The 18,065-nt window shown below is 38.3% G+C and overlaps 1 long non-coding RNA gene across 2 annotated transcripts; it reads left to right on the top strand.

Annotated features, from left to right (window-relative positions):
• Positions 1-4,151: 4,151 nt before the first annotated feature.
• Positions 4,152-17,285, top strand: LOC115494006 (uncharacterized). 2 transcript variants are annotated; one of them, XR_012054282.1, is made up of 4 exons: positions 4,152-9,859; positions 11,609-11,731; positions 16,719-16,765; positions 16,867-17,285. It is a non-coding gene; the product is annotated as an uncharacterized lncRNA (long non-coding RNA). The 2 variants fall into 2 exon arrangements; XR_003959050.4 differs by lacking the exon at positions 4,152-9,859 and having other exon boundaries at positions 9,869-11,731.
• Positions 17,286-18,065: the final 780 nt, after the last annotated feature.

Raw genomic sequence — 18,065 nt, 5'->3', positions numbered from 1 at the left:
TATCTTTAATAGCATCTAGAAATATATCATGCAATATATCTATACATTTGTTATAATATATATTTGCTTTTTATATTTTATAACACTATAATTTTACATAATAATATGACTTGAAAACTTTAAATGTTTTATCACATTGATACCTTTATTTGAAGCATGTCAGTCAATTTTCAATTCAAAACAAGAAGTAACCTCCATTCTTTAAATTTTACTTATCATTTTAACAAAAGTTCATTTTATTTACTTGCTTCTCTTCATCTTGATCTTGGCTATATAGTGACTAGTAAAAATAAAGCAAGTAGATTGCTAATAATATTCAGAGATGAAAAGATGATTTTTATGAGAGCCTGTGTATTAAAAATGTGCCCATCAAATACTCAGACACGTGTCAGATAAACATCTGGGCTTTTGGATGATAAAACACTGAAATTATGATTTTTCTTTTACCAGTGACAGTCATTAGAATAGCTGTCTGACTTTTTTTTGTTGAAATGGAAGAAAGGATTTTTTTTTGTTGAAACTGAAGAAAGGAATTGTTTTATTACATTCATACATTTTTTAAAGTATGTACTCTTTGTGGAAAAGAAAATTTTGTGTTTTGCTTTGGATAAGGTTTTTTAATTTAAAAATGAACCTCTTCAGAAGAAATCTGAATATTGGTGAGCAGAATACACAATTTTGATTAAAACCTTGCCAGTCTGCTCCCTGGTGTCACAGTTTATTTAGTTCCCTTCCTTTATTCTCCTTCTCTTTTCAGGCTCACTGACCTGTATCCATCTTTCAATGGTCCTTCTGACTGTGGGGCTCTCCTGACATACTGAAGTAGCTCAACAAGAACAGGAGAAGAAAAGCCCAGTATGTGAAGTGGGAATCCTGATCAGGAAAAAAAATGAATTAAAAAATTGCTGAGGGCACAGTGACTGCAAACTGTAAATCCTGTGATACTGGAACTTTTGAGTTTTAGCCAAAACTTTTGAAATGGTCTTCAGTTGCTTGCTTGCTATTTCTTAAAAAATCAATAGTTTTTAAAAAAAGAAAAAACACTTTCCTATAATAGTTTCTGTGGCCCAATAAATATAGAAATACACTGACAAACAGGAAGACTATCTTTTATTTTTAATTTTTCCCACCCACAGTATGATATAGGGTACATAACCTCACTCTGCTTTCCATTTCCAACTCCACATTTGTCCTGTGTCTCTGTGCTTTTTTCCTTGGGGTCTATTCAAAGAAGCCATGATTCACTTCAGAGAACTGTGAATTTAAGGACTGATCTGAACGGAGCTCCTGGCCAACACAAGCAATAGCTTTTCACAGTATATTCCTTTATCTTGACCAATATTTTTCAAATAAAGAATGAGTTTAGAGACTCAACAAAAAAAGAGAGTTTTTTCCATAATTTCCTGCTCAGTGCTGGCAGTTAAGGCTTGTGTCTAAAATTGTATTGTCTGGTATTATCTTCTAAGCACTGATTCTTATTAACTTCTCTTTCCTAGATTAAGGAGGATGGTGGCATCAGAAATACCCATCCCTACTGGGCTTTGATTAAATCTGCTACTTATTTCTTTCCTGTAAACAGAATACATTCAACATTCTAAATCTTTCACTAAAATAAAAATGAAAAATCCGCAGATCTCTAATCATCTTCATAAGCCTTTTTTGAATTTTCCAATCTAGCATAATTTTTATTGGAGGCTGGGATTAACTGCTGAACTCTATATCCAAAATCTCTCTCTCAGTCATGGGGAATGAAAAGGACTGGATGCCCATTAACAGGAAATTTTCACCTAAACAATTCACAATACACCAAAGTTAGTCAAATATGGGTAGGGTTCAACAAGTTGTCTTGCAGAGAGCTCAAATCCTAGTTTCACTATGTGGGAGGAGTAAATATTATGGAAAGACAAACTTTTGGCCAGAACTGGGTATACCTGGAATCTAAACAGGGCATAGAAGAGGAAAATGAAGCTGCAGTATCAGTCCCTATCACTTTTCCACCTAAACATTCCCTGCTAATAGGAAGGCTCACAGTGTAGTGGTAAGAGAGAGAAACAAAGAGTAAGACACATTTCTTGCTCTGTTGCAGAGAAATCCCTCTCTTACTTTACCTGTAAATTACATAGAGCCATTACAAGGTGGTGATTTAATTAACAGGCAAAATGTAGTTCTACCTTACACAAAAAATAATGCATATAAATGCATCTAAAATGTGCAGAGTTTAATTTTTTCACTGAGCTGACAGCCCTTCTGTTAAATACTGATGTTAGAACTCTCAAGGATGTCTTGTCCAAAGGAGTCCATGAGAGCAAATCTGCAGTCTCTTATGGCTGAGGCAGTTAATTTCCATTATTTCTTGGAAAATAGATTGCACCACTCAGGGACACAACTGCATCTTTATTTCTTGCCTTTTTCTCAGCCTGACTTTATCAACTCTCCTCAATTCAATCAGTTCAAGCAAACCCACCCTCTGATCAGCCACACGGGCAAGGTTGGGTGGTCATGATCCCACAACACCTGCTGTCTTAGTGGAATTTTTGGCACTTTGTCCCAGTAATTTTTCACTTCATTTCTGAAACTCAGAATATGTGATGTGTTACATTTAGTAGATTTATGAAGCGCTTGATTTTTACTAAATCCTTGTTAGGCTAAGTGGGCTAAATTAGCCCTAAATATGGTAAGTCAGAAGATTTTGAGATTCATCTGAAAAGTTTTGGCTGAAATTGATGTTCTGGTCTTGGTCTGAACATGTGATTACCCACTGGAACAGCTGTGCCAATGGAAGGTCCTATGTATCTTCAGAATTTAATCCTAATTCTTCATCTTAAATACTAGTATAGAAAACTGTATATCACAACCATTGCAGACAGAATGGGTAAGAGTAGCTTAACACTCATGGAGTAATACTTAAAACAATACAGGACATCTAGTTAGACTAAGAAATTTCTAGGACTAGAAAATATCAGAAGCATGAGAAACAATTGAGTCAAGGGGCATAGATGGGCAAAAATTTAGAAGAAATCACCTACTTGCTAAGCAGACAAACATAATCTTTGCCTTATTTAGATTGCAAAGCAACAGTGTAATCATATCTTATTACACTTTTATAGATTAAAATGTTTCAGAATATTGATTGAAATAAAAGAAAAAAAAATATGGTTCTGGCACTCCTAATCCTTTTTTTGTCCTTGAAGAATGGGATTCTTAAACTTCTTATCTGAGATATTAAAATATTCTTGAAATTCGGTTTCTTGAACTTAGATAAATTAGGTAGGATTTCTGCACTAAAATGTGTTATTTCTTCCTTAGGAATTTTTCATTTTGTACTCACATTCCTTTACACACATTTCTTACAAGTGATAGCAGCCACATGCATTTGCTATGTCATATCTGCATGGCATTATTTATATTTACTGAAATTTCACTATTTTGCTAAGTAAAACTCTTCTCATCTTGTTTTCACAGAAATCCAATTTCCATGTGTGGATCTTTTTTCCAAGTAAGGGAAAATATACAGGTTGAAAAAACCTGGAGGTCAGGAGGTCAGGAGATCAGCTAATGTGAATAGAATAATGCATTAAACACAAACAAAAACCCCAGCAGATTTGAGCCTTCCTTGTGGATTACTTTCCTTCACTGGTAACAAAGAGTACATTTACAATACAACTGCATCCACACCATGGATTTTTTTGCCATTTTCTTACTAGGTAAAGTCTGTATCTCCCTAGTGTGGAAAGCATACACTTTACTGACCTGTTTTAATTCCTTATATACCCTGACTTTATTCAAAGAAAAAAAGAAACAAACATAGAAAAATAGAAAAGTCATTCTTTGCTTCTTGTTGAGCAAAATTCAGCTCAGCATATTCCCCTGAGTAAAAAACAAATAACTGAAAAATCCATATTAAGGACGGAACAAGCAAGGGAACATTGCTGAGAAGGTACAAAGCACATCTTGCACTGTTTCAGAAGTTACTAAAATTCAGCATAAAAATGTGGAGGAAAAAAAAGGTAAAAGGAAACCAGAAACAAAAGAAAGCTGTAAGAAAAAGCCTGGCTTATTGAAATGCAGCACAGGAATAGCATAGTCTTGTTGCCTGTGAAGCTGTAATGAGCAGGGGGCTCCTAATGCTGTCCCTAAGTGCAACATGCTGTCCCTAAGTGCAACATCCTTCACTCCTCTGTTCCCCAGCTGGAGATGATAACCAGGTATCCAGATGATGAGCTCAGCAAGGAGCTGGTCACTCCAAGGGATGGGAAGACACCTGCAAGCTGGATGAAAGCAATGGCTTTGTAAAAATATAGAAGTTCTTTATCCAGACAGTGCTTATGACAAAGTTCACAAGTTCTGCTTCTCAAGTTCTTCTCTGGCCTGTCAAGTGAGTAAAAGATTTTATATGTTCCAAAATTACAGAATGTTGATCCCTGAATTTTTGTTTCTATGTCACTGAAAGCCAAGTCATGCACTTTCACGTGCTCACATGTGGATTCCATGTGATTCAGGAATGTGATCCCAACCTGACCACACTACAATTAAGTAGGTGTGAAAGTGCCTCAGCAACCTTCTGGACTGACAGGTCACTTAAGGCTCTCCTAGGAATTCAGTGCCCTTTCACTGAGGACACTACAGCTCTGAATGCTTTGGAGAACAGGAACACACCTGTGCCAGAGATGTTGAGATAAAGTAAACCAGACACAGTGGATGGTTTACTTTATTTCAGCATCATTAAACTATTTTTCTCAGCACTCTGATGAGACGGAATTCCTCCAGATCAATGCAAATATAAAATATAAATCCCCTTTATGAAGCCAAAGAAATGCAGAGGGGCTCTACTGTAAAAAGAATCAGATTTGAGGACTACATGAAGGGAGGCAAATTAAATTGCTTAAAACCAAATTACGTAAGAAACTGGGGGGAGAGGAATTTCAGCAGATGAGGTACTTTGCCAGCAGAAAGGGACCAGCCAAAAATTTCCAGATGTCTTTGTTGTTCCTGCTACAAATTAGAACAAGTGAAAATCATCCCAGAAAAGCAGCTTTGCTGGTCCCTTTGTTTTTTGGTGGTTTTTTGGTTTTTTGGTTTTGGTTTTTTTTTTTTTTTTTTTTTTTTTTTCACAAAGCTCAACCTCCCCCTCTACTTTGTATCTGCTGTCTTCTCTCACCGAAATGTGCTACTATTCTGAAACAGTTGGTGTTTCTGTTTGCTCTTCTTGAGCAGGGGTGGATGAAGCAGGAGTGAGGGCTGGAGTGAGAGCAGGACTGGTGCGTATTTTGTGGATTACATTTTTGGTGCAGGAAAGTACGAACACCCACAAAGTTCTGTTCTGCTGTACAGGCTGGCCAAGTCTGATTTCTATGGCTTCCTCCCACTCATGTTTGCCTTTTTCAAAGGCTATTTTTTCTCTTTTATGTATAAGACACCAAGTCCATATTGCGTAAGGTGGGAAAAGGCCTTCACCTCCCCAGATTTTGAGTTTTTCTGTTGGATTGTGTTTTTAATTTCAATGGTGTTTAATGATCTCTATCTCTTTCCAAAAAAAAAAAAAAAAAAATAGAAGGCTTCTGTAATTCTGAAACAGTAAAGAAGAAAAGAGTTTATTATGGTAATAGAAAAATACACCAAACCTTGTGACTGCAAGATTTCATTGTATCTGCATGAGAAGAAGCTAAACTGAAGGCACATTTATTTATTCAGTAACAAGCCTGCTCTGAATCTAACACTTTTTTAGGCCAGGTTCTTGAGTTTACTGCTGTAAATCTAATAAACTCTGAAGAAGTGAATGACATGTCTCCTGGGTTACATCAGCATCAATGAAACAGAGTAAGTGAAATAGGTATAAAAGTGAACAAAATTGGTTTATTTTTGCACCTTGAAGTACATTTGGAAGGGGTGTATAGTGAAGGGATATCTTGCTAAATTATGCCTTGGGGAAGCAAAGGGTAGACATATGCATACAGCCAATCATATACTACCATCTATATCACTCTTTTTGGGTCACGTTCTAGTAACATTTACAACACAAGAACTTCATGCCCATCATCTGCTAAACATTTTTTGAGCCTTGCCAGACAGAACCACACTGTAACATTTGCTGATATCAATACAGAAATATGTACCAGCCATTCAAAAGCAGTAAAAATAAAAGCTGTTTTCCACTTATTCACATTAAAATCAAGCCCTGTTTCAATGAATGTTTCAGCTTAGGAAAGATTCTGAGATGGTTGGTTACACAAGTCAAATATTTTCCTCTTTCTAGAAGATATTCTCAACTATGTTTCACAAGAAACAAAATAAAATAAAGTCCAGTTAAATAAAAATGCAAAAGTTAACAATTAAAAAGGTGCTATCCATGTTTATCTGATTCTCAATTGATGAAATTCTTCAAGACAAAGAGAGTGTTTGTATTCTGTGTATTGGGATTTATTTCACCATTATGCGTTCAGCAGTTGTTATGTATCCCAACAGAAGAGATGCATCATTGAAATGTGTTGCAGCATAAATTAAGATGGCAAAGCAAGCCATCATTGCAAGGATTCCATGCCATAGGGAGAACTAAAAAATGGATTGAAGGTATGAGCAGAGATGTGCTGTCTTCAGAGAGCAGCTCCAAATGAGATCTCCTCTGAGCCCATTTCAAATTTGAGAAACTGGGATCAGGATCTGTGTGAGCCCTTGTGCCAATTTTTATCACATTCTGCAGTTTTCTACACTGGAAACACCTGGAAAACTTTTGAAATATAAATGTTCATCATAGACGTATACAGTACAGCAAGAGCAGTCTGACACAGGGAAATGAATCTGAACTTTGACTTCTGCTCACAAGCACATTTTCTACTACCTTTATAGTGTCCATAATTTTTTCTTCATTATTGGCACCCTGTAAAAATGTTTGAAATAAATCTGCTACACTTTTTGTCCTTTTAGTTTTCTTTTGGCTGAGAGTGCCACCTTTCAATTCATGTTCTGCATACAGCAAAACTCATCATAGCTGGGCTTTTTGTTGGCTCTTTCTTGGTCCCTGACATTACACTCAACCTCAAGATGGGGAGAGACCTTGCTTGAAACAGATTTGTGCTTTTTGGCACAAGAAAGACAACAGCAACCTGACCAAACCTTGAACTCCCTTCAATTAATAGATTAATTCCAATCTATATTTGTAAATATTGGTGCTCAAAATATCCTTGAAGGAAATACCACATGACCATTGGAGTTGGGAAATTATGGGTATCTACTGCCCCATTTCTTTAGGGAGATAATGATGCTAGAAATTCCAGTACCTCTTTGGTGGGACCAAAGTCCGCTTTGAGCAAAGGTTGTGAACATTTGCATATGAAGGTTCCAGATGTGAAAGCTCATGTGTTTTCTTCTCTTATTTCCACCACAAAAGATAATAGATTCAAATCAAAATCAGGATGCAAATATTTTCTTATACCTTACACCCCTTCTCCTGTCTGATTGAGATTCATTATTTTATTGCTTTTACCTGTTAATTTTCTCAGTCATGTGTAAGGCAGAAACACAGCAATTTTGCCCATAAGATGCTACAATCAAATCAGTTCACCTATGTCTGTATGCAAAGAAGAATATTGCAATATCAAGCGTAATTATTTAAGCTGTAAGTAATGAAAAAGTATTTTAAGCACAGAGAGTAAATCTACCACAAGACATTACCTACCAGACTGAGTCAGCTTTATAGTAGATTAAACTGTAGCCTCAAACTACTTGATAATTATACTTTAATGTTCCAGTTTGTCAAATTTTAATACTAAATGAGTGTGAAATTTTGACCAGAGGTAAAACAAAGTTCAGGACTAGAAAGTTGCTGCAGACTGAGAGGAAAAAAGGGTTCATGAAAACTAAAATAGGTTCTGATTTTACTGGGTTTACTGTATTTTGAACATAAGAAGAAGAAAAAAAAAAAGACTAACGATAGCCAAGGAATTAATAATTCATAATAGTTAAGTCATAAAATGATAAGTCAGTTACTTTGCCCTGTTTCAGGTAAGGAGAAGTGCACAATGGTCAATTGACTACATGCTATACCCAAAACTTCTAACTTAAGGGTTCAGTGCTGTAGGATGATATTTTGGCTCCATTGAAGCCACAGTAAAACTCCCATCTGCAGCTTTTATATCACACTGCAATAATATCTCTTCTCCCCAGAATAGCTTATGACTTTGCCTTCCCACCAGTCCAGTATGTTTTATGACAGGAACTTAATATCTGGGCAGATTACTCTGCATTTTTTTCTGGTCAAAGTCTTCAAGATACTCTGATATGTCAGTATGTCCTGACCTTGTTCTGTTGTTGGCCTTGACATCAAGGACTGGACACTCACAGAGGTCTACCAGGATTTTACAGTACTTTTTATAGTGCTCTTATTTTGATTCCAAAATTTCAGCATTAAATATTTTCAGGTGTCTGCATAAGGAAGAGCAATGCCAGCAGGCCAACAGAGGTGATCCTGCCCCTCACTCAGCCCCAGTGAGTGAGGCTGGGATGCTCAGTACAAGAGAGACAAGGAGCCACTGGAGAGGATCTGCAAAGGTGATTAGAGGATTGGAGCATCTCTCTTATGGGGACAGACTGTGGGATCTCTGCTGTTGAGTCTGGAGAAGACTGAGAGGAAATCTCATCAATGCATGCAAATTTCTCTAAGGCAGGTGCCAAGAGGATGGTGCCTGACTCTTTTCAGTGGTGCCCAGGGACAGGACAAGGACCAGTGGTCTTAAACTATAACACAAGTTTCATCTCAACATGAAAAAATTCCTTCCATCGGCTGAAGATGGCAGAGAACTGGGACAGATTGTTCACAGAGGTTATGGAATTTCCCTCTCTGGGACATTCAAAACCCACCTGGAGGGATTCCTGTGGGAATAACCTGTTTTAGGTGACCTTGCCTAGGCAGGGGTGTTCCTCCAGGTGACCTCTAAAGGTCCCCTGCAACCCAAATAATTCTGTGATTCAGTGTCTGTGACTCTACACTGCCAGCACATTATGGCAGTGGGTACTAACAGCATCTGTATGTCGATGGGGCATTTAGAAATCGTGTGGGGTGACTAATCTGAGGTAAAAAATGAAATCTTCCCCATTAAAGTATGAAATCTGTGATTTATGAGTCCAAGAATTGAAACTTATATGCTGCATAGTCCCCTCCTTCCTAATACTAAGAGCCATTAACTATTGCCTACTTCATGCTCTCTACTTATGGATGGGAATAAGGTATCCACCCTTATTTGACTTTATTATTATTGACCTTTGAAACTATTGGTCACAAATATGTGCTGAATGGCTTCAAAATATTTTGGGGTTGAAAACTTTGAAGTTTCAGGTAGGGCACTACACAAGAAAGCTGACTATAGCAAAAGCCCTCTTGTTCATGAGTTTCCATCTCACTTGGTGTCTAGATGAAGTCATGGAGGAGAGCAAATTCCTGGGATTTCACTGCCCCACATACACTGCAGATAGATCTCACCAGGATAGCCCAGGCCACACTCCTGTGCTTTATTCCTAGTGCCTGGCAGGCACTGGGCTGTGGATGGAAGTGAACACGGCATGAGTCATCCTGGGGGAGAGGGAAGGACTGTGCTGTGAGTGGGAGGAAGCATTTGGATGAGCTGGCAGAAGCTGTGCCTGCCACAGGACACAAAGATCTGTCACTGCCCCTGAACTCCACTGCACCAGTGGCCGGATTTAATCCTGACTTCACTTGCCTGGTGACTGCGTCACATCTCCCTGGTAAATGTGTATTGATGATCTTCTCTGAGCCAGTCAGCTCCTGACTGTGACCTTGGCTTGTGCACAGATCAGGGCCACCTCTGATGTGCCAAATTTGAGGATGCAGTTAAAGTCTTTTGACCAGGTAAGGGCACTTGGGATGCCTAAGGTGGATGTCTATTACGATTCTCTGTGTGGACTTCAGTCTTCAGCTCTGTTTCACGGTGGGCTGTACCCAGGGTATTTTTTGAATCCTAGAATCATATAATGGTTTAGGTTGGATAAGAGTTCAAAGATCATCTAATCCAACCTCAGTTCCATGTGCAGGGATGCCTTCCACTGGAAGGTGGAGGACAGGGAAAGGACAGACAGTCTCTGGAGATGTCTATCAGAAGTGTTTTCTTTGCAGGTGCAGAAGCAGATCTGCACAGTGCGATAACAAAATTTCCTGATATATTAGGTGAGAGCTTGCAACACAGCATGATGGGGAAAAGAATCCCTTTAAATTATGAGAGCTGCAAAAATTTTCCTAGCTGCAAGTCTGTCCAGTGACAACATGCCCTTCACACATCTTTTATGAGGAAGTGCATCTTCAATATTTACTTGTCCCTTCTGATAAGGGAGAGGGGCAAGTGGAACTGTCATTAAGGCATCTTGGCTCAGTGGCTGGGGAACAAGGTGAGGGCTCAGGCCTGCACCTGATTCCCTGCTGTGTCATGTGTTTTCTTCCTTTGTCTGCATCTTCCCATCCCAGAGGGGTCTGCAGCATCTTCCTCAGACATGATGAAGCAGGAGCCATTGAAGCACCAAAAATAAGCAATTCCCTCAGCTCAGGCTCTTTACTTTAGAAAAGCTGCTTCCATCCCTTGTGGCAGTTTGTCAGAATTAGAATCAAGTGACCTTAAATGTGTTTATCTTTTCATTATGCAATTAGCAGCATTGCAATGTCCTGTGATTTCTTTTTTGTGACTTAAGCCTCTTAAGTGAATTGCAGAGCTGTCCTAGAAATAGACACAATAGGGACTTGAGAATAGTAATAATTACAAACCTCCTGAGTTTTCCTGTCTCCCAAGTTAATGTTTTAATTAGCTATTGGTACTTAATTCACTCCCAGAGGCAGTTCATTTAAACCATTGCAAAATCATTTTTAAGGTTATTTCAGTTTCTGAATCAGAATATGAAATCAGTGCTTAAAATATCTAGCAAGTTCATGCTTTTCTTTCACATTTATACAATGAATTTCACAGGGAGAAGGAAGAGAAAGATGATTTTCATTTTATCCACAGTTTTTCAGTGCATCACCAAATAAATCCAGTGCTTAACAGCCCCACCTCCTGGTGAAAAAGCAATGAGAAAAATATTTTACTGGCAATGTTTTCTGATGTAGCTTACATAATGGAAATGCTTTTGTTTTTTATTTTGCATGACAGCTCTGGAGTATATTTAGAGCTTTTTTCTTTTTTTTATATGTATTGCCTCTTTTTTTCTCTCACATCACAGGGATATTATGCTCTAATTACTGTTTTTCTCCTAAATGTCTCCTTTAAAATAGATGAAAAGTACACTCTCTGACTTTTATGCCTCTCCATAGACAAATCCAAAGCTAGAAATCAGGAAAAACCAATAGGATCTGGGAACTTCTGAAGCTGTTCTTGAGTGCAATGTCTTCAGGAGATAAAGCATGAGACCACAAGGAATCCCAAGATGGTGTAAATCTTGGAGAATAAATAATTTTATGTCAGGAAACCATTATCCAGTAGCATGGATGAGCCTGCATCTGCCCTGAGGAAGGATACTTCCCATGTGAATCTTTCCTTAGTTTTTTTTTCACAGTAATCTCCTAATATTTTATTCTGATACCTTTTATCCTCTTTTACTGATTCCTTGCCTCCAGAAGTGGACTTATAAAATTTCTATAAACCCAAAATAGTTCACAGCAAGAAGAGGACTGCCAGCATCTGGGAGATGAAAACAGCCGACATTCAATACTTGGAAGCATCATGAGGACAATGAAAAGGTCAGTGACTTCATTGCTAAACAGAGCATGCAAGGAAGGAGCGCAGCATGTGCGTGGAGAGGGGCTGGATGTTTCACCATGGGAAAACTTCAGTATAAATCATGAGCAAGTTCAATTAAGATCTGCCACTTTGACTTTTCTGATTCAGTTTCTGCTTCAACCTCTGCACCATCTTTAGGCTTGCCAGCACCTCTCTCTCCAAGCTATCTGTCAGCCCACCTCTTCCCCAGTGTCAGGATTCACAGCGCCGGGGCTGGCCCTGCAGCACCTTGCAGAGTGGAGGCTGCTTTGCAGTGTGCTGCCTTTTGAACGGGGCTTCTCAAGAGCAAGAATTATAGAATCATGGAATACAGAAAATAGAATACTGCTGGCCCTGCACAGGACACCCCAACAATCCCACCATGTGCCTGAGAGCACTGTACAAGTGCTTCTTGAACTTTGTCAGGCTTGGGGCTGTGACCATTTCCCTGGGGAGCCTGTTCCAATGGCCAAACACTTTCTGGAAAAATAATCTTTTCCTAATATGCAAGATAAATTTCCCCTGACTCAACTCCAGGCTACTCCCTAGGGTCAGTTGTCATCAGAGAGGAGATCAGTGCCTGCCCCTCCTCTTCCCCTCATGAGGAAGCTGTAACTGCAATGTCTCCCCTCAGTGTTCTCCAGGCTGAGCAGAAGTGACCTCACTCCTCATGTGCCTTCTCCTCATGGCACTTTGTTGCCCTCCTTTGGAGGTTCTATAATAGCTTTATATCTTTTTTATATTGTGGTGCCTCAAACTGCCCCCAGGACTAAGGTGAGGCTACCCCATTGCAGCAGAGCAAGACAACGACAATCCCCTCCCTTGCCTGGTTGGCAGTGCTGCTCCTGATGCCCCCCAGGACAGGGCTGACCCTTCTGGCTGCCAGGGCATTGCTGGCTCATGTTTAACTTGCCATCAACCAGGACCCTTTCTGTGGCATTGCTGCCCTGGCCTGGGTGCAGAATCCAGCAGTTGTTTATTCCTCCACTAATACTTCCCAGTGATATGCCTTTAAGTACTAATCAAGATCAAGCCTGAAGCTGCAACACAACACATCAGCATGTGAGGAAAACCTTCTCTACTTGTATCTGAAAGGGGCAAACCAGACCTGGCCACAGCACTTGGTTCCACATAATCACAATTCCATTTGTAATCTTAACAAGATGCTGTGTGAAATTTCAGACACTATTGACTGACCTTGGGGTGGTAATAAAAAAATCAGTTGTAGGGTTTTGTTTAAGGGAAAGGTGTAAGAGATGTAAAAGGAATACATGCCAGGATTTAAGAGGAAATACACATGGTTGGGGGGCACAGAAATGTCATGGGGTCACAGTTTCAAAGACTGAAGTCCCATCTTAGCCACGTCCTTTCTGTTGTTCAGATCTCCCATCACAGGTTGCTTGAGGCTGCCTCGAGGAGTCTCCTTGCTTTGTTCACCTCCTTTTCAAAGTATTGACAGCCCTTTCTGGTTTGTGGTTTGTTCTGGTTTAAAAAGTAAATTAATCCACCGTGAAGGAAGAGGGAAGGGGGAGAGGATACCTGTGCACATGCCCTGAGATTGAATTGAACCTTTTATCTCGTTTAAAGGGTTGGCTACAGAATGGAATAAATGAGAATGTTTTTGGTATGTGGAATTCAGTTCTGCCAGCTTCCAAATACACAAGCACACAAACTATTCTGGTGCTTAAATAAATTGCCAAAATGGGCTAATTTGGTTCACCTCTCATGGAAGCAAACCCTGAGAGTATCCCACCTTTTCTACTTTACCTACAACATTTACCCTCAGTGCAAGAACCAAAATGAGGTCCATTGATCCATTTCAGTCCATATTGGTGGAGAATGAAAACCATTTAGGACTGAAATAACTGCTAAAGTTCACTCTCAGGGACCACAACACAAACCACTTTCACGTCAGATACTGGACTCTGGATGTGTCATCAAAAATATTTAGGAAAAGACACTGAAAATGAAGGAATTATCCTTTCATCTCTTGCTGGACTGTTCAGGAAGATTGTAAAATTCCTTCTGTGCTGCACTTAGCCATATGAATAAAAGAGGAGTTTTTTTTCAGGATGTCAGGGAAAAACATCTCAGGGAGCACTAAATTAACATTAAATCACTCTGTAGGTGCCTGGGGCTGCTACAGGGGTAATAGTAGCAGGACTCAAGAATTCAAGGAATGAATTTGAAGGTTCTATACTACTGAAGCAAAAAAGAAATTCTGAAAAAATAAATATGCCTGGTGATGTAAAACATCTGAAATACAAGTGGGAGAATAATTTATAACCAATAAGCTAAGAAACATATATGTATTTTTCTCAATAGAGTGCATGTGATCTTGCAAAGTGATTAATAAATTGTTCATGAGCCGCTCACTGCAGTATTGGACCTTTGTGCTGTGTTAGATTACTACATGAAAAGCATTGGGAGTGCTATGTGGACCCCACCAAAGTAAAATTTTAATCAAAGGAATTGCTTTGTGAGTGAATTCTATTGCGAATAAGCAATTCATGCAGTTAATTATTAAACACTAAATACCTTTTAATAGTTGTTTCCTAATATTCATTTCTTTGGGCTTACTATTTAATTTACAAGTGTTTTTCGTCATGTGTTTAAGTTGAATGTTGATCTACTGCAATTTTTCACAGAGAAAATACTATTAATAAATTAGTTATCAATAATTAATATCCATATAAATAATAGATAAATGTTAATAAATTAATAATACAGCCAGTAGGCAAGAATTGAAAGCAAATACAAAGTTAATTCATTCAAAATGGAAAAAGTATTAAGAAGGATTAGAAGACCAGTGCTGTCAATAGTGGTTTCTGTATCCTTGAGGAAGCCTTGTCACTTTGGTATTTCTTTATTTCCACTTTTGGTTCTTCACTGACTTTGACTTATCTTAATGATCAATTTTTGTCAGCTGTCATTCACTTCTAACCTTGAAATGTTACAGGACTATTAAGAAGATTCCTAAAAATTAACCTTTCCTGGTAAATCTAATGAGAAAACAGGGATGCTGGTAGAAAACCTAGTCAGCCTCATCACAGCAGCAGACAGGTTTTTCTATGAAGTCCCAGGGATGCAAGAATAGGAGTTGTTGAAGGAGTTGTCTTCTGCTGAATTTCTTCTTAGCATTTTTTAATTTTTAAGATTCTGTAACCATCCCTCCAGAGCTTCACACCGATTTAGCAACAGGTTAATTTAAGCAATTCTTGATGGCTTTAAAGAATCTGGATATGCTAGGCAAAAAATTCACTCTCCTTTCCAACCTGGACAGGTCTGGTTTTTTGGGTTTGAGGAACAAACAATTTAAATAAAATTTAGATAAAGCAAAGCAATCTTCAAAGAACTGTATATCAGATAAAGTTATCTTTCTTCAAGCTGCTCTGTATCAGAACAAGTAGCTATGAAGTTGGGAGAAATGGCTGTCCCATTCTACTGTTGGTTTTCTCACTGGCCATGACTAACAGAAAGAAGCTTTTCATTCTGGATTTCCATAAGTATTTTCTGTCATGTTGCCCCACAATAGTTCAACCTACTAACTAAAATTTTTGATTTTCAGTACCAAAAAAGAAGAATCTTTCAAAATATGACCCTCCTCTAGAACAAAATATATAGAATCTGGCTTTAGACTAAGCAGACAGATGACAAGAGAAGCATAGTTAGAGAGAAAAGTAGCCTTGGGAAAGACTGTTTGCAGTCTCACTTTCAGTACACATGTAAGGAGCTCTGTTATTCAAGCAAAACAAGTTGTTTCAGGTTCTGAACTCAACCAAAAACATTTGAAAGTTGAACTGTGAAATTTGCATTAGAAAATCAGTGTGGCAGAATGGAGAGTGTCTTTTGAACGGCTCAACCAAGAGAAAAAAATATTTATATCTTCTCTAATTTAATTTTAAACTAAATTAAAAGGGTTCAGGTAGTAAATAAACAAAGACAATTTTCCAAATGCTCTTAAAGATGTATCTAAGGTATTCCTAAATGGAAAACCATGTCAGTCTCAGGAGATTCCATCAGATGAAAATAGTTTCAGGCTGCAAGATTCTTAACTAATATTTCTGTTCTTATGCTTTTATGGTCTGAAAGAGGAAGATAACAGTAGGAGGTAAAAGCAATTAAGTAGTGATACAGAAAAATGAAGACTCTTTCAGCAAAATCACACCTGTGATGTGCAGCCATGGCCTCTGACAGCTCTCTTTTTCACCCTGGCACATTTTGAAAGTTCTCGGATGTTTTTCTTTTCAGTTTTTTATTTGCTTTAAAGGGATGAGTAGCGTTGTGTGGCTTGTAGGCTGCATGAGTGAACTAATTAAATCATTCAGGCTGTTCTATGCAAAGCATCACTTGCCTGTGATTGCTGTGGGTGAGCCCCACTGCCGTGGGTGTCCTGGTTCCTGCACCAACCCAGGCTGTATCCAGCAGGGAGGGATCCCATCACTCCAGGACCAAGGGTCTGGGGGAGGGTAGGAGGACGATTTCACTCCAGATAAAAGGATTGCCCAGATTATGTTTTTCTCTTGATGCCTGTGTGTTTTAAAGCTTGATTATCACTCTCTGTCTTTAAAGCTTGCTCCAGTTAATGTCAAAAATTTCTTCCTCGTTTGCTCAGCTCAGAAGAAGCTTTCTTTTAACAAAGATAGTCCACCAGAGAAAGTTGTGCTCCATGACTTGGACACAGTGTTGTGAGCCAGCTGCTGCTGTTATCACTAAAGGGCCTTGCCAGCTTTCCTACTTCTTGCTTTCCTTTTTGTTTCATTATTCATGCATTGAGAAAAGTATTTAATCTAATCAAAATATTAAGACTCTACCTATGCTTTTTACTGTCTCTTTTTTTCCTTTCCAGCTTTTCAGAAAAGTTATTGCTGTTTTATAACAAATCTCACTCTGACAGTCAAAAATTAGAGAAAGCAACATTTGTTCCTATGCTTGAGGGAATTATCTTCTATGCTTTTTCCTTTCTAGGAAATTCTTGTCCATTCTTTTCTAAAAAGAGAAGACTAACCAGGAAGGTAGGTGCTAAGCAAGAAATAATCATGCATACAAGCTTTTCAGATGAGAATGTTGAATGATTTCCACTGAACTTTTTCTCACCTCTTATTCTTTCTTTCAGACTGCCTGTGAATAAGTGCTTGTTGCAGACATTCTTTTATTGAGAACACAAATTCCACAAAATTTATAAGGAAAAATGGACTATGAATAAATGCCTCAAAATAATTGCTTTAAAAACTCACTTAAATATTTGAATGGGTGAATTAAACTTGAATAGACTTTCTGTATGATGAAAAGAAAGGGCATGATATCTTCTGTGCAGCAGAATATATTCTCTCAAAAACAGAAAACAGTTTCTTTTTTAAATTTCAGAGTCTGTCCAGAAGCCCTTACATTCCTTTAGACACAAACACTTCTCTACAAAACATATGATATTTTTCTTGCATTTTTGATGCTGTCCAAAATCAACACATCTTGGATTTGAAGGATACTAATGTTGGTATGATAATTGTGGTTCAAGTAAAACATGAATTATTTGAATCAGCTCTCCAGTCTCCTGCTGATATCATGTTCAAATATTATGATACAGAGCTTAGAAAATAAGTAGACAGATGAGCAAACTGGAATCAGATAGAGATTTCTTAGCTAACACTGATGATAAGAGCAGCATCCACCATGACAAGAACTAAATCTAGAAGTGAGAGTATTGGTATTTCCATCAGTAATTAGCCACTTCTGAGTCTTTCAAGTACCTTGAAGCACCTGAAAGCTGTAAGAGATATTTACCTGTGATATTTATTCTGCAGTGCTAGTTGTTCCCTGCTGGAGAGTGATATTATTTCTTGAAAACTTGTGCCTTGAGCATGGTCTGATTGATTTAGCACCAAAAAGCATCCTGTTTTTCACTCACAGAGAAAGTGAGCAACATTTCCTGGCAGAGCTAAGTAGATATTCTTAATTTAGTTGTCCTGATCTGGGAAATGAACACTTTTCTTTATGTACAGACTATTTTTCTTTACAGCTCTTTTGCAAGATCAAGACCATTCACCCACTAAGCTCTGCAAAGGTCAAGGACCTGGTGGCACACTCTCCATGAAGATGGAGGTCAGCCTCGCTGACATTGATACAAGTCAAGTCTGTCATTACTCATTCACCTCCTGCACCCTACAGCAGCTCTCCAGGGTCACACAGGAAGCATGGAGTAAAACCAAGGATTTATTGAAAAGCTGATTTTTAGCTCTATTTCAAGCTCCAAACCAGAAAACAAACATTTCTCTTCTTGACCTATTTTAAAACTGCAAGTCAACATCTTGAGTTCTT

Source organism: Taeniopygia guttata, chromosome 2, assembly GCF_048771995.1.
Source record: "Taeniopygia guttata chromosome 2, bTaeGut7.mat, whole genome shotgun sequence".
NCBI classification, from domain to species: domain Eukaryota; kingdom Metazoa; phylum Chordata; class Aves; order Passeriformes; family Estrildidae; genus Taeniopygia; species Taeniopygia guttata.
The sequence above is the reverse complement of the archived record's forward strand: the minus strand, read 5'-3'. Positions and strand labels throughout refer to the sequence as shown.